Source organism: Pleurodeles waltl, chromosome 2_2, assembly GCF_031143425.1.
Source record: "Pleurodeles waltl isolate 20211129_DDA chromosome 2_2, aPleWal1.hap1.20221129, whole genome shotgun sequence".
NCBI classification, from domain to species: Eukaryota; Metazoa; Chordata; class Amphibia; order Caudata; family Salamandridae; genus Pleurodeles; species Pleurodeles waltl.
The window spans coordinates 1,077,711,696-1,077,738,743 of NC_090439.1; positions in this window are offsets into that span (position 1 = coordinate 1,077,711,696).

Sequence of the window (27,048 nt, forward strand, 5' to 3'; positions counted from 1 at the left end):
ATTGGGTTTCCTTATCAATTTTCAAAAATCAGCCTTGTTCCAACTCAAAAGCTAGAATTCCTTGGTTTTCTCATAGACACTACTCGTTCAATTCTTCAACTTCCTCAACACAAGGTCTCCTTAATCAAAAAAGAGATTCGCCAATCCCTCTCTCTTCCTCACATTTCCCTCAGAACTCTGGCTCGCCTTGTAGGTCTCCTCGCCTCCTCTATCCAAGCCATTTTTCCAGGTCCGTTGCATTATCGCGCCCTTCAACGGTTGAAGATCCGTCATCTTCACAAGGGTCTGGCCTATTCTGATCCTTTGGTCCTGGACTCCGAGTCCAGAGAAGAGCTTCTCTGGTGGTTGACTCACCTAGACGCCTGGAACGGAAGAACCATTTTCTCTGCCGCCCCAGATCTTGTATTAGAATCTGATGCAAGTCGGACGGGTTGGGGCGCAAGATGTGGTCAGTTCTCGACTGGAGGCGCATGGTCTCTGAAGGAGTCGTTCTTGCACATAAACAGTTTAGAGATGCTTGCAGGTTCCTTTGCCATCCGCTCATTTACAAAAGACAAGGTAAGCTGCACTATTCTTCTCAAAATGGACAACCTAACAGCCGTCAGATATATCAACCATTTAGGGGGCACCAGGTTCAAGATCCTCTCTACCCTGGCAAAACATCTTTGGGAATATTGTCTCTCTCGACAAATCTCGGTCAGAACGATTTACCTACCAGGCGCTCTGAATACAGTTGCGGATTGGTATTCCAGACATCTTCACGATTCCAGCGACTGGCGTTTGCACCCTTCCATATTCAATCAGCTTACTTCCCTCTTTGGCATAATGTCCATAGACCTTTTCGCCTCTCGCCTCAATTCTCACCTTCCTTCCTTTTTCAGTTGGAGACCGGACCCCCAGGCTCTCGCCACAGACGCTTTCCTTCAGGTCTGGCCATCATCCCTTCTTTACGCTTTCCCTCCCTTCCTTCTCATTCCTCGGGTTCTGGCACAGGTACGCAGACAACGAGCCATACTTGTCCTAATAACCCCATTTTGGCAGGCTCAACCTTGGTACCCAACTCTATTGGAGTTAACAACCGATCATCCTGTATAGCTTCCTCACTTCCCCGATCTTCTCTTAGATCCCCAAGGTCGACAACATCACCTAGTTCTCAACAACTCTTTGTTTCTCATTGCCTGGAAGATTTCGGGTCGTCCTGGAGAACGCCAGGAATTTCGGAGGATGCTCTCAGACTCATCCAACAAGCCAGAGCCCCTGGTACCTCGAAGGCTTACAAATCCGCATGGGCCATTTGGGCCAGCTGGTGTCTGGACGGGAATTCAGATCCCTTTTCAGCTGATGTAGTGTTGGTTGTGAATTTCTTGGCTTCTTTAGCCTCCCAAGGTAAGGCTTATCGTACTATCAATACTTACAGATCTGCCATTTCTGCTGAACATCATAGAGTTAACGGCAGACCAATTGGTGAACATCCTCTCATCTGTCAACTCTTAAAGGGAGTAAGATGTGTTTTTCCTCCAGCTCCTAAATATAACGTTATGTGGGATGTCAATCTAGTGTTGAAATTTATTACAGCTTGGCCAGATAATGAATTTCTTTCCCTCAAGCAACTGTCTGCAAAATTAACTATGCTTTTGTGTCTAATCTCACTCAAACGTGTTTCGGATATTAAAGCCCTGGATGTTACCTCCTTTTTCTTTTCTCCTCTTGGTGTTTCTTTTCAAGTCAGACGACGTACTAAGACTAATTTGGCATCGGTTAACTACCCATTTTTTCCCTCTCAACCCAGGTTGTGTGTTGGCAATTGTCTTAAAGCCTATGTGACCCGTACTGCAGAATTGAGGTCATCCTCTTCCTCCCAATTACTTATTTCCTTCCAGAAACCCCATAAACCTGTCTCTGCTCCTACCCTAGCTCGTTGCGTTAAATGGATCATGTCTCTAGCTGGGATTGATATAAACTGTTTTGGAGCCCATTCTGCCATAGGCGCTATGGCTTCTCAGGCATTTTGGGAGGGATCCTCATTACAGGATATCCTCAAATCTGCAGACTGGTCGAATGAAAGTACCTTTAGAACCTTTTACTGTAAACCAATTTCGCATGTTTCAGATTCTGTTATTGCTATGCTTTAAACATGCATAATATGAGCCTCCGGTCTTGTAATAAAATTGAGATTTTCCTAGCCTTGGTGTCTGAAAGGCTAGATTTTAATAAAGACACGGAGGCGAGTATTATCCCACCACTGGCTTAACCCTCCCTGTTCCTTTATTTCAGTGCCAACTCCTGTTCCCAACGTTGGCTCTTAATGATTTGCGTAACGATCTTCGTTCAACACTGGACTCCGTCATCGGTGGACATCCTTCCCGGTTTCCTCTCTTCACTCGCCATCTTCAAGATTGCCTTATAGACTTTGTGACTTTGGTTTCTGTTCTTTATGTCATTTTGCTGGTTACTTCTCCTCTTTAGTGGTTTGCATCAAGAAAAGAGGACTTGTTGTTCGCAGTCAGGATACTAATAGTGCATTACGACGTCCTATTGGATGGTTACCTTATGATGTCACTTTGTAGTTTTTGTTGGGAAATGTAGTTTTTTCTTCTTGGCTGCTGTTAAAATTAAAGCAAGAAAAGACTGCATAATACTCGCCTCCGTGTCTTTAATAAAATCTAGCCTTTCAGACACCAAGGCTAGGAAAATCTCAATTTTGGCTGATGGGATAGCCATCACCATTGTGACGGAGTAACCTATCCACCAAATTCTAAATCAGTAAACTAACACAAATGATGGACGGAATGCAGAACCAATCAAACATTTACCCCCAGTCACAGATCTGGGTTTAATCTATGAATTATTTTGCTCACCATGCCACCCCAGTTTGGACCCAGCCATATGCAATTCATTCTTGACCCTGTTCCCCATGGGAACACTCCAGCCCAAACTGCCGGGCCAGGTCCCACCTGGACCGGAAACAAGCATCCTCGGACATCAAGATCATCAATACTTTTAAGAATACCTATAAAAAATGTAGAGAATTGATTAGTTATTTATTTTATGTTTCTTGTAGGTGTCTCCTTGTTTTTTGTGGCTAAGAAAAATACGTCTGAATTGCACTCCTGTATCAAATTTACGAGATTAAATCAGGTGAGTATAAAGGTTAGGTATTGTCTTCGTCTCCTCTCTGATATTTTAGAGACGGTGCAGGAAGGAAAAGAAAAATACTATACAATATCCTTTAGGAGTCTATAATTGTTCTAAAATTAAATCTGGTGAAGAACGAAAAACACCATTTAGATCACCATTTGGGCAGTCTAAATATGCAACAACCCAGCTGTTTTCCAGCGTTTTATGGATTCAATTTTTTCTGATTTACTTTTACATTTGATGGTAGAACATGTTAAGAATATCTTGTTGTTTCTGGAGAGAGAGAGATGAGCATTAAAACTTTGATTTTAAATTATGAAAAATATTGATTTTAGATTATGAAAGCATCAGTTCCTGGCTAAACCTAAAAAAACATAATTTTGACCAAACTATCACAGAAGGGTTGGCAATGAATAAACAGAGATATCATCTATTCTATAAATGGAATGCTCTTACTTTTAAGGAAGCACAGCATTTGAAAGTTTATAAATAGCTATGCAAACATAGTTATTCCCATAACTGTTTTGCCAAATAAGAAAGAGTTTTAATGAGTCATTTGAAGCTTCTAATGTCTTCAACGAAATTTTTAAAAAATGACTTCATGGACGGGTTACTCCAGACGGGATATGTGTTACCGTTGTGAAGGAGTAACCAGTTAGGCGAATTCTAATTTAGGCCCCATGTCTGGAGAGCAATTCTATTTTAGGGCAGTAGAGAAGAAGAACATCTCATCGTCCTCTATTCATGAAAGTTCACTGCATCGAAATCAACTGTTCCATATGAGAGAGAGAACTTTTGGCAATGAAAGAAGTGAACAAAGAATGGGGACTTTTTTCTATTAGGAGCTCAGCATCAAGCTACTATAAAAACAGACCATCAAATTCTGCAGTCTTTCCTACAGGAAGAATGCAAATAGCGCAGAGAAGCTAGATGGGCTTTCTCTTTCCACCAATACGATTTCTGGATTGTCCATGCTCCTGAATCATAATATATTGTTGCAGAATGCTTGTCTTGACAGTACCCTGAATAAGACATATGTGACAATGAAAAGATTTGTCCTTCATTGGCACAATTGATGCTTCTGTTTTAGATCAAATCAAAAAAAGAACACTCAAACAAAGAAAATATTATTGGTTATCCAGCAAGGATAGAATTCCTATGCAGTGATGGTCTCATATACTTTACAAAAAATATACTTACTCCTAAGTTTCATTGTCCTGCAGTTATATTGTGATTTAGTCACAGCAGATCATTGATGACAAATCATCACAGAACGTCTGGTCAATCACAATTTTGGTAGTCAGCTGCACAAAAAAAGGTTTTAAAAATATGCTGGACCTTGTGAAGTCTGTAATAAAGCTAAAATTGATTATCAAAAAATGTGTGGGTCTCCTGCAATCATTCAAAAGAAATGCCTACAAAGATTTATCCCCTTATGAAGGCTGTATTACCATCATGGTCTTAGAAGATTATTGTACCATTAGCTCTCATGTTTCACTCCTATGCAAAGGTCTTTATGGGGCGCATGGCAAATGAATTTCTTACAGCCATGATTTGATTTCATGAAATTTCTTCTAAAAAAGTTGCTGATAGAGGTGGTACCTATACATTAACATTCTGGGAACAATTATGCACGGACGTGGAACTTCATAGTTCTCTTTGTTGTGGATGTCATCATCAGATGAATTGACAAACTGAAAAACTTGAACAAGCATTGCACATGTATCTATGCCATCGTTCAAAGCCTAACACATTGGACATCTCACAAAAAACGTTACTTAGAGTAACTCATTATAGTCTGTCACAGAGTTCAGTCTTAGGTTTCGCAGCCTGTGGATTTTATCCTCAAGCATATCCATTTATGTTGGACCTGGCTTTTTGACAGGGTCATCCCCAAACTTTTTGCCTCCTTCCTCCTATTTTTTCTGACCTGTTGTTGTTGGTTTTTGAACTCTGAGCACTTTACCACTGCCAACCAGTGCTAAAGTGCATATGCTCTCTGTGTAAATTGTACTATTGATTGGTTTATCCATGATTGGCTATTTAATTTACTTGTAAGTCCCTAGTAGAGTGCACTATATGTGCCTAGAGCCTGTAGAATAAATGCTACTAGTGGGACTGCTGCACTGGCTGTGCCACCTACTTCAGTAGCCCCTTAACCTTGTCTCAGGTCTGCCATTGCAAGGCCTGTGTGTGCAGTTTCACTGCCACTTCGACTTAGCATTTAAAAGTACTTGCCAAGCCTAGAACTCCCCTTTTTCTACATATAAGTCACCCCTAATGTGTGAACTAGGTAACCCCTAGAGCAGGGTGCTGTGTGTGTAAAAGGCAGGACATGTACCTGTGTAGTTATATGTCCTGGTAGTGTAAAACTCCTAAATTCGTTTTTACACTACTGTGAGGCCTGCTCCATTCATAGGCTAACACTGGGGCTGCCCTCATACATTGTTGAAGTGGCAGCTGCTGATCTGAAAGGAGCAGGAAGGCCATATTTAGTATGGCCAGAATGGTAATACAAAATCCTGCTGACTGGTGAAGTCGGATTTAATATTACTATTCTAGAAATGCCACTTTTAGAAAGTGAGCATTTCTTTGCACTTAAATCTTTCTGTGCCTTTCAATCCACGTCTGGCTAGGTTTAGTTGACAGCTCCTTGTGCATTCACTTAGACACACCCCAAACAGAGGGTACTCAGCCTCACTTGCATACATCTGCATTTTGAATGGGTCTTCCTGGGCTGGGAGGGTGGAGGGCCTGCCCTCACACAAAGGGTTGGCACACCCCCTACTGGGACCCTGGCAGACAGGATTGAACTGAAAGGGGACCTGGTGCATTTCTTAGCAACTCTTTGAAGTCACTCCCACTTCAAAGGCATAATTTAGTGTAAAATAGGGCCTCCGCCCTACCTCATCAGACACTTGCTGTAGAAGAAACCTGAACTAGAAACTACATCCTACCAAGAAGAACTGCCTGGCTGCTCAAAGGACTTATCTGTCTGCTTTCTCCAAAGGACTGCTGCCTTGCTGTTGGCCTGCTGCCTTGCTGAACTCTTGTCTGGCTGTAAAAGTGCTCTCCAAGGGCTTGGATAGAGCTTGCCTCCTGTTCCCTGAAGTCTCAGGACCAAAAAGACTTCTCTTTTTCATTTGGACTCTTCGTGCGCCAAAAATTTAGCCGAACAGCTTGCTCCGAAGCGAGAAAATCGCTGCACGCCGACGCTGCTCGACGCGACGCCTACGGGGTGACCGGAACTTCAACGCACGGCCTCACATGGACAATGCCGCCTGAATTCCAGAGGGGAAATCGACGCGACGCCTGCCATGAGAAAGAAAATTCCACGCACAGCCTCCCTGAATGACGAGCAGCCAGAAAACAACCCGAAGAATCCACGCACAGACCCTGGGACATCTGGTAATCCTGCGATCCATAGAAGGAGACGGTCCGCGTGCCGGAAAATGACGCACGTCTTCCCCGAGTGAAAAATAACGACGCAAGTCCGTGTGTGAAGGGGCGCAACCGACGCACACACCATTTTTCCTCCCATAGAACGACGCACGTCTCTCCGCGTGAAAAATAACGACGCAGGTCCGTGTGTGAAGGGGCGTAACCGACGCACACACCATTTTTCCACGCATCTCCTCTTCTGCGGCCCTCTGCGGAGATTTTCCACTCCAAACCAGGTACTTTGTGCTTGAAAGAGACTTTGTTTACTTTTTAAAGACTTAAGACACTTCAGATCACTTTTTAGTGATATCTTCACAAATTCATATTGCATCTTTGATCGTTTTGACCTGCAAATACCCAGATAAATATTATATGTGTGGTGTATTTTTGTGGTGCTATATTGTGTTATTGTATGATTTATTGCACAAACGCTTTACACATTGCCTTCTAAGTTAAGCCTGACTGCTCGTGCCAAGCTACCAGATGGTGGGCACAGGATAATTTGGATAGTGTGTGAATTACCCTGACTAGAGTGAGGGTTCTGGCTTGAACAGAGGGTAACCTGACTGCCAACCAAAAACCCAATTTCTAACAATTAAAAAAGATTGTTTAAAAAAAAAAACATTTTCCAGTCGAAAATATTCAAAGAAGTATGTCAAAGGCGAAAAAATGGTTAGAGATAAAACAAGAAATCGCAAAACAGGCAATAAAACCAGAAAACCCAGAAACACTCATAAAATTGGAGACAGACTGCACTTAGAAGGCATTTAAAAAATGGCAATAAAAATCGCGTAAAGAAATCTCATAGAATCCTTTGTGCCTTTTCTACAGCCCCCCCCCAGTGCCACAAGGCACAGGCATAATGCAGTGCAAGCAGTTACAAGGTGGCGCAAGCACGCATTGCCCCACTTTGTAAATATTGGGCGCATTCTTCCCCTTCAACGCCACATTAGCGTAAAACAAATGGCGCTAATGTGGCGATGGAATGGCACAAGGCCTGCATAAATCTGGCCCATAATTTCTTACTTTATCCTTGCCTCATTTTTTGTGTGTCACTTTTTTTGTGTGCCTCAAAATCAAGTAAAATCAAGTAAAATTCAGTGGCAGCCCGTCCTTTAGGGCGGAGGGGCCACGCCCCCCACCTTTTGCCCCCCATGAAGAGTTTCTGTCAGGCTGAACAAAGGTCAGCCTGACAGTCACTCTTCATGTTCAGGTCAGGCAGCCAGGTGCAGACATGCGTGATTTGCACAGACTCCTGGCTGCCTGAGCTGAACTTTGCCGGGCTGAGGAGATCACAGCTCCTATGGGCAAAGGTGCTTCGAGGCCCTCCCCTGGGTGACGAGGAAAGCATCACCAATTGACACTCTCCCTGGGCGCTTCAGTTTAAGCCCTGAAGTGCCCAGGGCTAGTGTCAATCAGTGACACTTCGTCACAGAGTGGGGTGGGGTCTGCAGTCTCACTGACCCCATCCCACTCTGTGACGAGGCTGGGACTGCTGCCTTCCCGAAGGCAGCAGTCCCAACATTTCTGGGACCTGGAGGCCGAAGGTAAGTGTGTGTGTGTGTGTGCATGTGTGTGATGTTTCAAATTGAATGTTTGGTGCGTGCGTGCATGTTTGAATGGTATGAATGTTGTTAATGGATGTGCATGCTTGCGTGGGTGAAAGAATGAGTGTGTGTGTGTTTGTGTGCCCCGCCCGCACCCTCCCTCCTAAAGCTGCCGGCCGCCACTGGTAAAATTATAATTTGAAAAATACGATCTTAGAAGTACAAATCACTTATGATAAAGGAATACAAATTATTAAATTGGATAAAGAGAAATGGCACAAAAACAGAAGAAAAACGAAAAATAGGACTAGAGGAACAACAGTCCCTGGAGGGATAGACACTAGTTTAAATTCCAATGAACTACCCTGACTTGTCCGTTTGTCATCAAGCTGCAAAGCAGAAGAAAGGAACTACGGGCCAGATGTAGGAAGGCTTTTGCGCCTCGCAAACAGCGAGAAACGGCGCTTGCGAGGCGCAAAAGCCCTTACAAGATGCAGAAACACATTTTGCGAGTCGGTACCGATTCGCAAAATGTGTTTCCGTCTCGCAAATAGGAAGGGGTGTCCCCTTCCTATTTGCGATTCGCACCGCGATGTAGAGTTGATTTGTGACCGCGAAAGCGGTCGCAAATCAACTCGCAGTTACCATCCACTTGAAGTGGATGGTAACTCATTCGCAAATGGGAAGGGGTCCCCATGGGACCCCTTCCCCTTTGTGAATGCTCACAAAATTAATTTTTCAGAGCAGGCAGTGGTCCTATGGACCACTGTCTACTCTGAAAAATAACGAAACAAAAAGGTTTCGGTATTTTTTCTATTTGCAGCTCATTTTCCTTTAAGGAAAACGGGCTGCAAAGAGAAAAAAAGAAAACTGCTTTATTTAAAAGCAGTCACGGACATGGTGGTCTGCTGTCTCCAGCAGGCCACCATCCCCGTGAGTGCCTAGACTCGCTATAGGGTCGCAAACTGCGACCCACCTCATAAATATTTATGAGGTGGGTCTTTGCGACCCCATAGTGAGTCGCAGAAGGTGTCTGAGACACCTTTCTGCATCGCGAATTGCGAGTTGCAATTTGCGAGTCGCTTTGACTCGCAAATTGCAAGTCGCAATTTGTGACTTACCTACATCTGGCCCATAGATTGCTGCCTGATTTATTATGTAAATGACAGCCCTGCGATCTGCACAATTTTAATATTGCATGTGAAAAGTACTTTATTAAATAATAGGTTCCAAAAACAACTTATTAACTAAAGGAAAAACAGTGGCACAGCACACGCGCTATCATTTAAGTAATAAATCACGCTTCGAACAATTATTTAACACAAATTCTGCACATCAGACAGTCTCTAGGTGAGTGAAGAAAAGTTGAAAGCAGAAAATCCTGAACAGAAAGACCAACTTGAAGTAAAGACCCCAATGAAGATTGTCCAAGTGAAATGTATTGGGAAGGATGGACTAACACCGAACCATCAAATGAAAACATCTCCTCCCAAGCTCCCCATCTTCTTCACTCCACTAGTAGGATCGTTAACTGGATTATCATTTGAAAAAAATGCAAATATGGTTTATTTATAATTTACACATATTTAAGAGTGGCGTAGCAATATTGTTTTGATTCACAACCCCTGGCAAGATATAAAATAATACTTCAAGAAGATTTACTGTTCCTGACCGACGTGTCCCCAGCTTTACGCCTTTTTTCAGTACGTATGTGCTTTCTCATCATAGAGTTATAGTAATTGAACACCCTTAAAATCTGAGAGTGACCGAATACATAAACATATTACCATCCAACAATATATTAGACCTATTCCTTATTTTCTCTTCTATTGTTCACTGCCTTTGCGCCATATTTTTTCTCGCTTGCTCAATACTACAAGGCAGTTTATGCAAAGAAGACAGTGCCCCACATGCCCCTGGCAACTGCAATGAATTCCTTTATCAGGAAAGAGCAAATTGCATGCTGGAGGCAAACAAGAAAACCATGTTAGATTTGTAATCCCAGTGTTAATTACTGAAAGTCAATACCAAAGCGGCTGTCTGACAAACGATCAGTACTCCTGAGAATCAGATGACGCTAAAAGCAACATTGAACATGACAGCAAACACTCAACTTCTTTTCCAGGAGCTGTTTGAAGAAGTAGTACATTCTAGAAAAACAATACTGATTAACTATATTGTTTGTCTTGCGGCTGCAGTATTTTAAATATGTGGAAAAGGGATATTTTCCTCAATAAACCACTCCATTGCAAACATTGCATTTTTTTGAAAAATTGATTTGACAAACAAGTGCAGTCCATGCATAAAGAGTTAGCCAAGAGGTGTGTGTTAATGTGGCCTTCACAAGTCTGATAGTGAAATAGCACTGTTTGGGGCATTCAACACTGTTTCAAATAAAGGTTCCTCCTTTGGACTTACTATGACCTTTTGTTTTAGCAAATACAGGATACAAAAGGGGAAAAAGCTCTCTGAGCAAAGCTGGGGTGCACCTATTTTTAGGTTGTAGCCTACCAGACACCCCAGACACCGCAGCTGTCTGGTCTGCTGAAGACATCTTGGGAACATTCAGAATACTGACCTAGGTATGCCTTCGGGCCAGTGCTTACCATTGGCTTTGTGGTATGTAAATCACATTTTCTGGCTTTCTATTTGCTGACCTTATTCACTTTAGGCTGTTCAGCTACAGTTTGTTCAACCTGTTGCCCAAACTGTGTTTACTATATTCTTCCATGAACTCACTTTCTGTAAACAGACCTTTAAATCTTGGTCTTATCTTGTCACATTTTCTATACATTCAAAGACAAATGTCAAAGGTCAGGCTTTCTTATCCAGGGAGCCTGGTGTTTATTTTTTTCTGACTTCAGTGTGAGAGATTTTATCTGACTATCCTGCTAGGTACCCAAGTAAGATTAGAAGGATGTTCTTTTTTTCTAGTACACAACAAAAAAAAAGAACTGTGCTGATGTTTCAGAATATATCAGAATTAGAACAAATGAAGGATGTTTTTATAATTATCAAGTGTGGTGGAAACAAATATTTAAATATGATCACAGCACATCAATACACTAGGTGATGATGTTTGCCACATTATCATTTGTGTGCAATAAAACGTTTTTTTGGTGCAAATGTAATGGTCATTTCAAATGAAATATGTTTCTTCTCTTCCACTCTATGCTATGCGACTCCATTCTATGACACTCCACTCCACTCTACAGTCCTCAACTCCATTCTACGACCCTCCACTCTAAGGCACTCTGAGACATGCAACAATGCCACTCCGTTATATGTCACTCACTCCACAATGCAACACCCCACTCCACTCATTGCCCCGTCGCTCCACACTACTTACCCCACTCCACTCTACCCAACTTCAGTCTACCCCACTCCATTCTAATCTATGTCACTCCATTCCAATGTACCTCAATCTATCCCAACCTACCCAATCTACTCCATTCCAATCTGCCCCACTCCACCCAATTTACCCCACTCCACTCTACCCCACTCGACTCCAATCTACCCCACACCAATCTACCCTACTCTACACCATCCCAATCTACCCCACACCACTCCAATCTACTCCACACTTCAATCTACCCCACTTTAATCTACCCCACTCTAACTCCATCTAACCTATTCTAACCCAATCTATCCTTGTCTAACCCAGTCTACCTCACGCTAACCCAATCTACCACACTCCAACCAATCCACTCCACTATGATCCAATATACCCCACTCAACAATAATCTACCCACTTCACTCCACTCCAAACTACTCCACTTCAGTGCTGTCTACCACAGTCTATTCAATCTACCACAATCAACCCCACCCCCACTACAATGTACTCTACTTCACTCCAATCTACTGAACTACAATCACATCTACTCCCCATGCTCCTATCTACCCCAGTCTACCCCACTCCACTCAACTCAACTGACCCCACTTAACTCCAATCTACCCAAGTCTAATTTACCCTTCTTATTCCAATTTACCCCACTCTAAACTCCACTGCAATCTATCCAACTCATCTCCACTCTATTCTACCCAAGTCCACTGCAATCTACCCAGTCTGCAATGCTCCACTCAAATCTACCCCTCTCCACTCAAATCTAACCCCCTCCACACCAATCCACCCCACTCCAACTCTCCAATCTACCCCTATATATTCCACTCAAATCTACTTCACTCCACAGTAATCTATCCCAGTCCACCCCACGTCACTCCAGCACACCCCACTGAAATCTACTCCCCCACTCTACCCCACTCAAATCCAACTCACTCCACTCCAATCTACCCCACTCCAATCATCCCTCTTCAACTACCCAACTCCAATCTACCACAGTCTAATCTATCCCATTCCATTCCAATTTACCCTACTGTAATCCACACAATCTTCCCCACTTACCCCACCCTATCCACTCCACTCCTGTCTACCCCACACCAACTTCACTCCACTCTTCCCCAATCTATCTCACTCCACTCCACTCCAATCTATCCAATTGCACTCCACCCCACTTGACTCCAGTCTAACCTAGAAGTTATCAGTTGTGCTTAGTTGACATTTTTTTACAGTTCTACAGAGTAGAGAGAGTTCACAATCCACCCATACTTCAATGTACTCCAATCCAACCCACTCAACTCCAATATACCTGAATTCACTCCAATCTACCCAATTGTATTTTATTGTATTATATTCTATCTATTTTGGGGGTTTTCTTAAGCGCTCCGCTACCCAAAAGAGCTTCTGTATGCTGAGACCAACCACAGGTTGCATCCTGGCCAAAGATTTAATCGAACAACCTACTTTGTAGCGCTTCCCTAAATGTTAGTTTTGCTTCTGTTTGCCTTAACTGTAACCCTAGCGAGTTCCAAACGTTAGGGATGATATAGGCAAATGAACGACCACCCAACTCCGGCTTTTTATCGTTCTTATGACCCCAAAAAGCTGCTGGTCAGTGGAGCGTAAAAGCCTTCCTAGTTTATGGGGTGTAAGAATCCCCTGAATTAATTTGGATCTTTTATTAAATATAACCCTGTGTACCAGACAAATGATCTGATTTAGATGATGGCTGTTGCACCGTCAAGGTGTGTCGCGGCAGGCACAAAAAGACCATTGAATTGGTGGTCTTCTGCCTGCCGTATTTAGATGTATTGCAGCTAAGCCAAACACCACCACAATGGAGTGTACTCCGTCGCACCAGCTTCATCCCACAGCTGACGTGGCAAACTTCAGTGCCAATGAGTAGGCCCTCCATCACTGTCTTGATTGCGGAATCCCGCTGAGCCGATTTAGATCACATAATTGGGCTGGCAGTGTGTCAGCTGTGGGCCCATGGTGATGGGAGTCTGTTACTCAACCTGTTCAAAACAGTACCATGGCTGTGGAAATTGTTCGGATGCTAGCAGTCGACAACTGTTGTAAATTAGACAATTGTGAACACCTGCAAAACACACTATAAAACACACTCCATTTCAAACCGTGATCCTTTGCCATCACACTGCAGCAGATCATTTGGATGCAGGAATTGTCACACAGGAGACAGGTTAGTGCCTGTGTTACTCTCCCTCTACAGCGTTTTGTTAAAACCATATGTAATGGATTCTCCCTTATCTTTTTGGTCACTAGTTTAGTTTTTCTTAATATTTCACTATGGCAAGGATGAGAAATCACCATTTTTCAGAGTGAGAGTTACCTGTCATGGTGGATGAAGTCATAAGAGTAGAGCCACAATTGTTTGGAGCAAAAGTCCAAAATACTACCATATATCAGAAGAGGCAAATGTGGTCCATAATAGTTGACAAAGTGAATGCTGTAGCTAACAATTGTGCACATAGGATGAGATTAGGAAGAGGTGGAACCACCAGTGGGAAAAGTTTGTAGACTTTGCTCCAAGCATTGCCTGGAATCTCAGAGGATTGGTGGTGGCTCTCTCAGCCATACATTACAAATCTTACCCTAGGAGGAGAAGGTCTTCCAGATTTACATCCTGAAAGCTTGACTGGAATCTCTGGTGGAGTGGAATCTGGTAAGTTACACTTAGCACTGTCTCAACAATCACAAATAGAGTCCTGCCCTTAACTCTGATGTTTAGAATATTGCAACACCCTTAGCAAAAGAGCTATAGCTAAATTTGACACCACAAAATATATCACTGACGTTGGAAAATGCGTTATTGGTAAGGGCAGGTAAGTACCTATACTTAACAATAGGCCACTAACCTCCACTTAGGTCCAGTTAGGTCTCAGTAAATTAAACCTAGCCCAACCCTTGGTAGCTTGGCAACGAATGACAAGGCTTAACTTAGGAGACAAAGCGTAAAGCATTCAAATATCACAAAACAGTAATTAAATAAAACACAGGAAACAGTTTAAAAATCCAAAATCAATTTATAAAACTAGGAGATATTTCTAGCTGTAAAATGACACCAAAACGATCAAAATTGGATAAGGGGAACCAGAGATATGAATGTTTAAAGAATGATTGCTTTCTAGCACATAGAAACCAAAAGGGCCAATCTGATCATCTGGTCGCACCTCGACCGGGGCAAAGTAATAGTTTAAGGCCAACCGCGATGGAGCCCGGCTTGGCTACAGCCCGCGGGACGCCTCGGTCAAAAATTTACCTTAGGACTTAGTCGTTTTTCTGGAGATTTTCTTCAGCGGGACGAACCTGCCAGTCCAATCCGACCTCCTGGAACTCTTCCTCCGATACACGTTGCGGGAGCCCTTGGTGGAGATTTTTACCTTCGGACTTAATCGTTTTTTCGAGGTGAAAATCCTTCGACCGGGGCAAACCTGAAACTTGATCTGATGTACGTGGAGCCCTCTTCGGATATGCTGGCTGGGAGGTCCCGATCAACTTCCTACGTTCGAACGTAGTCTCTTTTTTAGAGATTTTCTTCACCGGGACAAACCTGCAAGTGAGGCAGGCTCGCGGTTGAGGCAAGCCAGCTAGAGTTCCCGCGGCTAGTTGGTCCTTCTACGGAGCTTTTTTTCAAAAAGACTCCAAACTCCTCTAAACTTCTGGATCTTCTTCCAGATGTTCTTTTAAGGTTCTTTTGAGGTCCACAGTTCACCCCAAGGTTCTAGAAGCTCTGAGATGCTCCTTGAGGGTGTGGACTACAACTCCCAGAATGCACCTGGAGCAAACTCCTTTTTGGCCACTGGACAGTGATCAGCTGGTTGGTTTCTTCAGGAGTTGGTGCAGGGGACTTTGGTTAGCAAGTTTTCACCTGTAGCAAACAGGAAGTCCCTCCTTGAACCAGTTGAAGCCAGGCAAAGACCTTCTTGTGGTGAAGTCCAAGTGTGCAGCTGGTGCAGTCCTCCAGAGTGCAGGGTCCAGGTGCAGGCCAGGGGTCCAGCAGGGCAGTCCTTCTCCTCCTGTAGTTCTTCCTTGTTGGAATCTGATGGGGATCTGAGGTGTGGGTGCAGGTCTGCCAGTTTTATCCTTGCTCCTGGGTGAAAAACAGGGAGGTCCTGGCTCTCCAATCAGGGGCAGGGACCTTCCCCCTGTGATGACCACTTCCTGGGAAGTGTGGCAAAAATCAATCTCAGGGAGCAACATTCCTCCAAAATCCATCATGGCTGAAAGTGATTTTGGCGGTTACATCTGGCTGAGCCCATCCACAGGTGTGGCTAAAAATCCTAAACACACCCCTCTCCTGCCCTCTCCTAATCTAATCAACAGGGCACCTAATTGTCTGGGTTTGCAGGATGTGACGGTGTTGCTGGGGTGCTTCAAATGTCCTTCTCTGCCTTTGAAGACCAGTTTGGCAGCCCTCCCCCTTCCTGCTTCCCCATCTGCTGAGGGGAGATCTCCACCCCCAGGCACATCTCTTTGTGTTGAGCCAGGCCACTTCACACCTCATCAAGGCCGCCTGGCCAGGCTGCCAGAGGCAGGCCAATCATAGCAAAGGAGCACAAACACTGCAGGGCAGAAGTTGGCAACTTTTCAGGTAAAGTTTAAAACTCTTTACCTGAACGAGGTATATTAAATCCCACAACTAGAAGTTGTGGGATTTATTATAACAATTAATTTGATACCAAACTTCTGGTATCTGTTACTTAAGGGGATTTTTTAAATTAAAATAAAGTCTCCCCATTCTGGCCTATGGAGGCCATTCACTACAATGAGGAAAACAAATTTGGCTGTTTTACCTCACCAGGGCCTATAAAACTATTTTTATAAGGTCCCTGCTTATAGTTACATGGCACTCAGCCCTGGGGGCACATAGGGCACACCTTAGGGGTGACGTTTATGCAAAAATAATATAGTTTAAGACTTTGGAACTACTTCTAATTCCAAAGTCGAATTTGCATGTAACTTTAATTAAAAGCAGACAGCAAGGCAGGCCTGCCTTTAAAATGACACTGGGCACCTCAGCAGTGCACCTATGGGGGCAGTACCTATGCTTGGGTTCCTAAACCTACATGCCCTACCATATACTAGGGACCTATAGGTAGGTTAATTTTGCCAGTTATAATTAGCCTAATTTGCATATTCACTTTACACAGAGCACTGGCCCTGGGACTGGTAAGCAGTACCCAAGGCAAAGCCAAGAGTCAGTAACCACCAGTACCTGTCCAAAATGTTTGGGGGTGACCAGGGCAAAAAGTAGTACTTTCGTACAACTTACAAGCAGCATGGGTGTACCTCTCGTTTTAACAATAAGTATAGTTAGATTGTGTTTAGTTCCCATGGATCATCATCCCTTGCATTGGCTCTGGCCATTGCTTTCCATCAATGTATGTTGTTGTGCTTCCAAAAACAGGTCCAAAACTACATACATTTTTACAGGACAGTATTGTGTTTCTAAGTGGTATTTTCTCCTAGTTACATCATACCCATATGTGCATACACTTTGCAAAAGTGTATTCATCTCCAATTTAGTCTTTGAAAGTGATATGTGTAACTTACTTTTCAAACAGGTATTGTTTATGTTGTCAACAGATTACTACAAGTACCATGGTGCACTGTTTGTGGATCAAAAAAACAATAGTGCAATGTAATGGTGTGCCACCCTCCTTTATTTCCATATGGACAAACATTTAAAAAACAAGTGCATTTGACAGTCAATATGCCATGCTATGGATAAAAATGTCACTTCTTGTGTATCACAATCATGTTGACACCAGTTAATAGCTACAGTGAATTGATGAAAAGGCTTACATAATTAACTTTCTTTTGAAACCAAGATTTCCAAAAATGTGTTGTGGCATGCTGAATAGAAGGAGAAGCCGCACACAAGTAAATTTGCACTGTCCATGTGATGACCAAATATAGTTATGTATATAAGTTGAACCACTTTGAATCTAATGTTTTATTGCCTGCTTGGCCTTGGAATAGTCCAGCACTCTAATCTACTCAAAAACTGTGTTGGGTTGAAAGTCTGCTACATGTAACGTACAATTCTGAAATAACACTTTAGCATTTCAGGATATCTCTACAACATCAGCTTTGGAGATGGCATCTGTGTAAATCAGGATGCATGTGTAAAATAATGAAAATAACACAAATGCCTAATCAGTCCATTGCTGTTTCTACTTTTTAGGTTGGCCTACTTGTAGACAAAGACACATAACATGCACAATTTATGGATTAATTGCAAATTCTCTGCAAATTTCACAGGTCCAAACACCTGACCCAGAAGACCACTGTCTGCCAGGCAATACACCTCCACTCCAGACTGGGAGCAGGCCTTCTGTGAGGACTCTACTACTGCAAATCCAGATGATTAGGAGCGAAATGCTCCACACTTACATTCACACATGCATACACCCTTACATTCATACACACATGCAGAACAGCCCCACCCCCCTCCTCAGTCAGAAGATCGACTTACCTTGTCAAGCGAGGAGGTCGTCTACCAGGGAATGGGAACAGGCACTTTCACCGCCAGCAGCGCCCCGCTATCACGACACTGCCATGCTATATCACTTCTCTTAATACGGCGGGCGGATTCCTTTTGCTGTGGCAGTGATGGCTGTGGAACCACCTCTGCGCAGCTGACCCCAGCAGGACTGCTGAAGGATTTCCGCCCAAATTGTGGCCTATTAATTTCTGTCCATCTAACATGAATATTTCCCACCATCATCACTTCTGTTTTGTCTCCATTAAGGTTGAGTTTACTAGCAGCCATCCATTCCAGTATTTGCTTGAGACAAAAGTTAAGCAGGATGAAGGTAGTATCTGTTTTCTGAGACAAACTGATAACTATTTGTGTATTGTCCGCATATGAGATGGATAAAAAGCCAAATGACTTTCTGATCTTTGTTAAATGTGCCACATACACATCAAACATTGTTGGTCTTAAGGAGAACCCTCGTGGAACTCCGCACTTAAGAGGAAAGATGTTTGAATGTTTGTTCTCTTCACGTACTTTGAAAAGTGCGATGATTCAAGAAAGATGTCAGCCATTTCAGTACTGTACCAGCAATGCCTCAGTAGTCTTTAAATCAATGTCCCATGTAGTACAGTGTCAAAAACGGCATTTGGGTCAAGTAAAATCAAGGCCTGCCGAGCCATCATTATCTAGAATTACCCTCAATCCCCAGTTCGGAAGCCTCATTTGTAAGGAGTGCAAAATTCCATTAGATTCCAGATGCAGGGCTATATTTTTATTAACAAATTTCTCCAAAATTCTACTTGTTCCTGGCAAAAGGGAGATTGGCTGATAGTTTCCACACAATATTGGGGCGGCCTCAGGCTTCTTCAAAAGTGCCCCAACCAAAGTGTGCTTCCAGACTAATGGAACCAAGCCAGCTTCCAGCAACTGATTGAACTAATTCATCAGTCAAAATGACTGGCATCCCCCCTTTCAACATAATATCTGGGGTTGCCGGATCCTTTGGGGAACCTGATTTGAGGGAGGGCAAAATTACTTGTGCATCTTCTATTATCATAGCTGGAAACAAATTCATGTTTCCCTGCCCTATCTCTACAGAAAGGGTGACCTCTGCCTCTCCTTCTAATGCAAGGAGGATATTATTAACTTTTTCTAAAAAGAAGTTGGCCAATTTGTTACAGCATGTCTCTGAGGGAGGTGGGCCAGATTTACTTGTAGATTTTGTTAAGATGTTTACCAGATTATAAAGCTTGTTAGATGAATTTGTTGCATTATCTATTTTAGTAGCATAATAATTGGTTTTAGCTGCCCTGATTGCACAGTGATACTTTTCTACAGCTTTTCTACATTCATTTTGTACTGGAGTGATAATAAGTTTTCCTCCATAACCTTTCTGCATGCCTGGAGTCTTTTTTCAGGGTGTTGAGCTCAGACGAGATCCATGATTTCTTATCTTTAGGGCATAATTCTGTAGTCGTTTTAAAGGTGCCAGGATATCTGCTGCATTCTAAATCCAAGATTCAGTGCTCTTGTAACTATCTATTATGTCCTCTGACATTTTGGAGATAGGGAAAATATTCTCTCCCACTCCCCTGTATCCAATTTTGACCAATTATGTTGTAGTCTAGCATTAGTAGTGGCCACCACAGTATATTCAAAATTGGTCAGATGTAAAGGAATTATTGTATGTGCCGACCAGAAGTCATCAAGAGCACCTGTATTTAAGCCAGGCAAGTTGGAAAAGACAGGATCAAGTAGATGCCCTTGGTAACGAGGACTACTCTACTCCACTTGAATGCCATCTACCCTAATACAATTTACTGCAATCCATTCCAGTTTGCCCCACTCCACTCCAAACTCCACTGCAATCTATCCAACTCCTCTCCACTCTATTCTTCCCCACTCCACTCCAATGTACCCCACTCCACTCAAATCTACCTACCATACTCCACTCCAATATACCCCAGTCCACTTCAGTCTAACCCACTCCAACCCAATCCACCCCACTCCAATCTACCCCACCCCACATCACCCCAATCTATCCTACTCCAGTTTATCCCTCCCCAATCTACCAGACCCCAACCTTCCCCATCTACTCCACTCTAATCTACCCCATTTTATATCACTTCATTCCATCCCACCCCACCCCACTACAATCTTTCCCACTCTACCCCACTCCAGTCTATGCCACTCAGCTCCAATCTACCCCACTCCAATCTACCCCACTCCAGTTATCCTTCTTCAATCTACCCCACTCAATTTCAATTTACCCTACTGTAGTCTACCCAATCTGCAGTAGAACAAACATGGGTAGTAGTGGAATATGCCTTGCACCTCAAAATAAAATCGAAGTAATGTAGAGAGAAATGTCAATGAAAAAAGTGTATATAGTGCTAGTCAGGTATACAAACCATACTACCCCGAGCTGATGATTTATTGGCCCCAGAAGAACCAATACAAATTGTTTAACCAGAAAAACCCTCTGCACACATTTAGTCAAGGTTTTAACCTGCTCTGAACAAAATCCCTTTACAGTAAGGATGTGTAGATGAGCAAATGAAGTTGAAGCCATTTTATTGGCATATTGTTTTAATCATCAACAGCCAACAGATGTTTCATCACTAATGTGACTTTTTCAAGGCTAATGGTTATGCCCTGAAGATCGCACAGTAAGCTCGTACAAACAAGATCATATAGTAAAATCGAAAACTCCACACGTCAAAGCAGAATGTCCTGAGAGTCTGGAGAAACAACATGCCATAAATAGCCAACTAGCCATATTGTAGTTGCACCAAGTGTTCACAGCATAGTCACTGGAAAATTGGAAAATACAACACATCTGGGCCAGTAGTCCTGAGAGTTTGAAGAAACCACAATGGGCAGTGAATAACTAGATAGCCATATTGCAGTTGCACTAAGCGTTCACAGGAATATTCAGTGGAATTGTGAAATTATGTAAAAAAAAAGACAGTGGGAGTGATTTGGTATATCCCCAAAGTAATTTTGGGTAGTATATAATCCCAAAATGAAGCATCACTCAAAACGTAGACCGAGATAAATCCATAATCTGAAGTCGATCATGTTGCGGTAAGGCAGGCTGTCAGAGGCACCCAATCTATGCCACCCATATCTATCCCATTACACTCCAGTCCAGTCTATCACAATCCACTCGTCTCTTCCTCAATCTATTTTACTATACTCAACCCCAGTCTTTATTACTCCACTCCACTCAAATCTAACCACTCCAATCAGCCAAATCGACCCCACTCCACTCAACCCCAATCTACCACAATCCAATCCACTCTTCCCAATCTACCCCACTCCACTCTAATATAACACATGCCACCCACATCTACCCCTCGCCAGTCTATCTAACCCATTCCAACCCAATCCACCTCACTCCAACCTATGCTACCCCAGTCCAACCCAAACTACCCAACCACAATCTACCCCACCCAATCTGCCCCACTCCAATTTACCCCACTCCAACCCATACCAATCGGCTCCACTCCAATTTACCCAACTCCAGTTTACCCCATTTCATTCCAATCTACCCCACATAATCCACCCAATCTTCCTCACTCCACTCTACCCCTCTCCTCCCTAATTTACCCCACTCTACTGCACTCCACTCCAAACACCCCCACTCCAAATGACCCCACTCCATTCCAGTCTAGCCTACTCTAATCCACTTAATCTACCCCACTCCACCCTAATCTACCCCAATACACTACACTCTTCTCTAACCTAGTTCAATCAACTCCAATCTATCCGGCTCTATTCTATCTCACTCCTCTCCAATTACCCCATTCCACTGCTCTAATCCACCCAATCTTCCCCACTCAACCCTAACCTGTCCCACTACCCTCCACTCTTTCCCAACCTAGCTCACTCCACTCCAATCTATCCAACTCCAATCTATCCCATTTCACTGTATCGCAATCTACCCCACTCCAAACTACCCACTTCAATCCACCCAACCTACTCCACCCCACTCCTTGTCAATGCGTATTTCTAATGACTTTTATTCCATGGAAGAGCCCAGCATTTGTGGGAGTCGTCTAGTCATGGAAGAAACGACAAAATTAAGCAACGTGTTTGTTGGACTTTTTTTGCTTATGCAGGGTCATCCCCAATCTTTTTGCCTCCTGCCTCCTATTTTGTCTGACCTGCTGCTGTTGGCTTTTGAACTCTGAGCACTTTACCACTGCTAACCAGTGCTAAAGTGCATATGTTCTCCGTGTAAATTGTATGTAATGGGTTTATCCATGATTGGCATATTTGATTTACTAGTAAGTCCCTAGTAAGGTGCACTAGAGGTGCCAGGGCCTGTAAATCAAATACTACTAGTGGGCCTGCAGCACTGGTTGTGCCACCCACATAAGTAGCTCTGTAATCATGTCTTAGACCTGCCACTGCAGTGTCTGTGTGTGCAGTTTTAACTGTAAATTAGACTTGGCAAGTGTACCTACTTGCCCGGCTTAAACCTTCCCTTTTCTTACATGTCAGACACCAATAAGGTAGGCCCTAGGTAGCCCCAAGGGCAGGGTGCAGTGTGTGGTTAAGGTAGGACATATAGTAATGTGTTTTTATATGTCATGACAATGAAATATTGCTAAATTCGTTTTTCACTGTTGCAAGGCCTTTCCCTCTCATAGGTTAACATGGGGGCTACCTTTAAATCTGACTAAAGTGTAGATTCCCTTTGGAAGCAAATGGACATGTGGAGTTTGGGGACTCTGAGCTCACAATTTAAAAATACATCTTTTACTAAAGTTGATTTTAAGATTGTGTGTTTGAAAATGCCACTTTTAGAAAGTGGGCATTTTCTTGCTTATACCATTTCTGTGACTCTGCCTGTTTGTGGATTCCCTGTCTGGGTCAGTTTGACAGTTGGGCTGGTTGCACCTCACACTAGACAGTGACACAAAGGGAGCTGGGGTGTAGCCTGCATATCCCGATGAGCCATCTGTGCTAGGAGGGAGGGGAGGAGTGGCCACTCACACCTGAAAGGGCTGTGCCTGCCCTCACACAATGCAGTCTCCAACCCCCTGGTGAGTGTCTGGGGCCTGGCCTGGGCAAGGCAGGATTTCACATTCCAAAGAGACTTTACTTTGAAGTAGGCCTACTTCAAAGGAGAAATTGGGTATAAAAAGGGAACCCCAAACCACAGATTTTGGAAACACTTCTGGAACCAAGAGGAACCTCTGCCCAGAGAAAAGCTGAATAGCTGAGAAAGAAGAGCTGCCCTGCTTGTGAATGTGCTTTGTGGAGCTATCCTGCAGCAGCTGCTTCTGCCAGAGTAAGAGGGCAAAGACTGGACTTTGTGTGCCTTCCATCTTGAGAAGAAATCTCCAAGGGCTTGATCTAGAGCTTGCCTCCTGTTGTGTGAAGTCTCAGGGACAGCAAAGACTTCTCTCTGCCAGCACCTGGAGTCCCTGGAGAGACTCCTACTCTGCCCTGTGGTGCCCATCCAGTTACTGGGACCCAAAAAGGAGAAACTGTCAGCCTAAAGACAAGAAAAACCACGCACAGAGCGCTGTGCGGGGAAAAGATTGACGTGAATCCGATCTGCGGCTGAAAAAACGCCACGTCGCCGGCTCCGCAGCTGAGAAACGATGCTCGCAGGAAAAGCGACTGAAGAATCGACGCACGGAGCAGGAGAAATGATGCGCAGCATCGCTGACGGAGGCTGAGAGATCACAACCTGCGCTGCGGGATTTTCCGATCATCATGCGGCTGGATTTTCGACTCGCGTACCGCCGTGCGGAGTTATTTTTAACGCACACCCACCCATGCTGGGTTATTTTTGACGCGCACCAGGTACATTTTCACTCTAGCAGCGCTAGAGTGTTTTTAAAACTACTGAAAGACTCTTTTTGATTTTTAATTGAGAACTTGACTTGTGTATGGTGGATTTTTGTCGTTTTGGTCTTGTTTTGTTTAGATAAATATTTCCTATTTTTCTAAACCGGTGTTGTGTCATTTTGTAGTGTTGTCATTAAGTTACTGTCTGTGTTGGTACAAATACTTTACACCTAGCACTCTGAAGTTAAGCCTACTGCTCTGCCAAGCTACCAAGGGGGTAAGCAGGGGTTAGCTGAGGGTGATTCTCTTTTACCCTGACTAAAGTAAGGGTCCTTGCTTGAACAGGGGGTAACCTGACTGTCAACTAAAGACCCCATTTTTAACATTGGTGATCAGTGGTTGGGATTTGGACTTGTTTTTGTACTTGACATACAGTGATTAAGTGTACACTACTGTTTTGAGTTCAGACCACTACGTGACCACAAACTACTTGTCTTGTGATTCTGCTTTTTGTTCTCTGATGTCTTCCTGGAAATATTGCTAATATTTTTGGACTTTGTTTTTTGGTTGTGAAGCCTTTGCAGAATGGAAGTCAATTTCTGGCACCTATTTATGTATTCAAATTGGCAGCTTAAAGCATTCTGCATGGAAAGGGGACTGGCTGTGAACAAGAAATCCAGAAGGGAGGATCTTGAGTCAGCCCTGTTTCAGTATGAGTTGAAACGTTGTCAGGCAACACCACCAAATGGGTCTGAGGAGGAGAACTACTCTGAGGAGGAGGACTACTCTGAGGAGGAGGGCAGTGGCCCTGAGGAGGGAACAGAAAGAGATGATTGGCTCCTAGCTCGAATCCGGAGTCTGGAAGAGCTAGAAGCAGAACTTGAGAGGGCTGAGGAGAAGAGAGCCTTAGTCCTGCAAAAAGAAAGGATTGCAGCTCAAGAGCTGAGCTGTGAAAAGCTGAAGCTGGAAGCCATGAGGGCTGAGTCCAGTTCAGATGGTGGCAGCAAAAATCTTATATCCAGTGCTGCCGAAGAAGTGCACATGCCCAGAGATGTGGTGCCCTACTTGAAGGAGGGGGTTAACACACACCAGGAGGTTCAGGGGTATGAGGTAGCTCCAGTGATGCACAGGGTCCCTGAGGTGGATTGGGGAACTGGCATGGGTAGTCATATTCCTACTGGTGGGAGGGACACTCTACTGACTCTAGGTGAGAGTGACAGGGAGAGGGGTTCCCCCCAGGTAGAAGTCCTGGTTATGGAGTATGACACCATCCCAGAAGAGTGTGGGTTGAGTGTCAGGGACAGTCAGGTACTGTCTCACCAGTCTCAGGAGGGTGCTGTAGGGTGCTTTTTCAAAGCAGAGTCACTGGATGGTTGGGTGAAGGGTACTTTGGTTAATTTATGTGAGGGGCTGAGTGATGTAATTGCTGGAGAGAATATGTCTAGTCCTTATTTTCCAGAGCTACACCAACACCAGGTGGAGTGTGAGTTCTCTGAACCAAGGGAGCTTACAATGGAGGCAGACTTCTGGGTGAGTCCCAGAGAGTCTGAAGAGGCATTTGGGGGTGCTCCTGAGAGGAGTGGTCTAGGTAGTTCCCAACCAGGTGAGGTAGGGAAGGATTATAGTGTCCCAGGTAGGTCCCAGTGTAGTGGGATGGGTGAGGGACCCCATGTCCAGTCTCAGAGGAGAGGGAATGGGGATGGACTGACGCCCAAGGTGCCCAAGATCCGGTCCCAGGTCCTGGAGGGTTCCATGAGGGAACTCCAGGAGGGAAGCCTAGCCTGTACCATAGGGACATCTGTTGAGAGAGACCCCACAGTGTCAGAAGAACTTGGGGTGGGGCGGCTGCAGCTAGCGTCCCACCAGTTCTGGTGCCTGGCAGTACCACTTCTAGTGAGAGGGTGCAGAAGTCCAGACAGAGGGTTGAGAGGTGGTTGTGGACCCCAGTGGAGAACCTGGAGGGTCAGGGGTCAGCTCTGAGAGCAGAGCCCCCCAGGAATGATCTTGGTGAGACCATTTCTGGGTTGGGGGGAATCCAGACTCTGTCAGATGGACAGAGGCCAGGGGACCTGCGCCAGCCAGACTCTTGTGTGGCCCTTGGGGACAGTGTGTCCCTTGAGGGGGGTATGTGTGCCCCCCTGGAAGTACTGGTGTGCCAGGCAATGGTTCAACTGCTGGGTGGTGACTCTGGGTTGAATGATCAGGTTCAGGTGGTAAACTCTGGCCTGGTGGGGGGTAGGTATGCCCCCCAGGAAGCCTTGGGATGCCAGGCAGTGGTCTAGTCTGTGGGTACAGACCCTGGACTAGAGGATCAGGTGCAGGGGGTAAACCCTGACCTAAAGGGGTGGGCGGTTTGCCCAATCACCCCGCTTGGTGTGATCTCAAGGGGTACTCTCCCTGAGGGAGGGGTGCAGATCCCTGAGAGGAGGGGCAGGGGAGAGAGAGACTCACCCCTAGCCCCAGTGCAATCTAAGGGTACAGACCCTGGATTGGAAGGCCAGGTTCGGGGTGTCCCCCCTGACCTGGAGGAAGGGGCTACTGCTAACAGTGCCCCTACCATGTTGTCTTCTGGGGGGGAGCACTCCTAGTTGGGGGGTGCAGGACCCCAGAAGAGAGGGCAGGGGAGGGAAGCCTCACCCGTGGCCCTGGTCCAACCTGAAGGTACAGACCCCAGGTTGGAGGACCAGTTGCAGGTTAACAGCCCTGCACTGGTGGAAGAATTGTGCAGGACTGCTTCTACAAGCACCCTGACACTTTTGGACTCTGGGGATGCCGCTCCTGCAGGGAGGGTTCAGATCCCTAGAGGGGAGAACCAGGGTCAAGTTGTCATCCGTGAACTGGTGGAAGAGAGAGTGGTCAAAGGGTGCCAGGTACCTGGGACTACCACCCCCCACTCTCCACATTCACAGTGGTTGGAGAGGCCTGAGGTCGGACTCTCATCCCTGACAGTTGTCAGGGGTCACTGTGGCTTGCTGTCCTGGTGGAAAGAGTTGCCCCTGGGGGGGGACGAGAGTCACACCCCAGGGGTGGAGTGGGCAACACCACTGTGTTGGCCCTGGTGGTACTATCTGCCCATTGGGATACATCTGTGAGCAAAGTAAAGTTAGGTGCTGCGCAGATGGTATCTGAAGATGTGGAGAAGGGTTCCCCATGGGTTAGCTTAATGGGCCCTGAGAGTATGGACAGAGGGATCCAACTGGAGTCAGGAGGCGTAGAACTGGAACATGCCCCTGCTGTTGTGGGCCTGGGTCCTTGTTCTATCGCCCCAATCA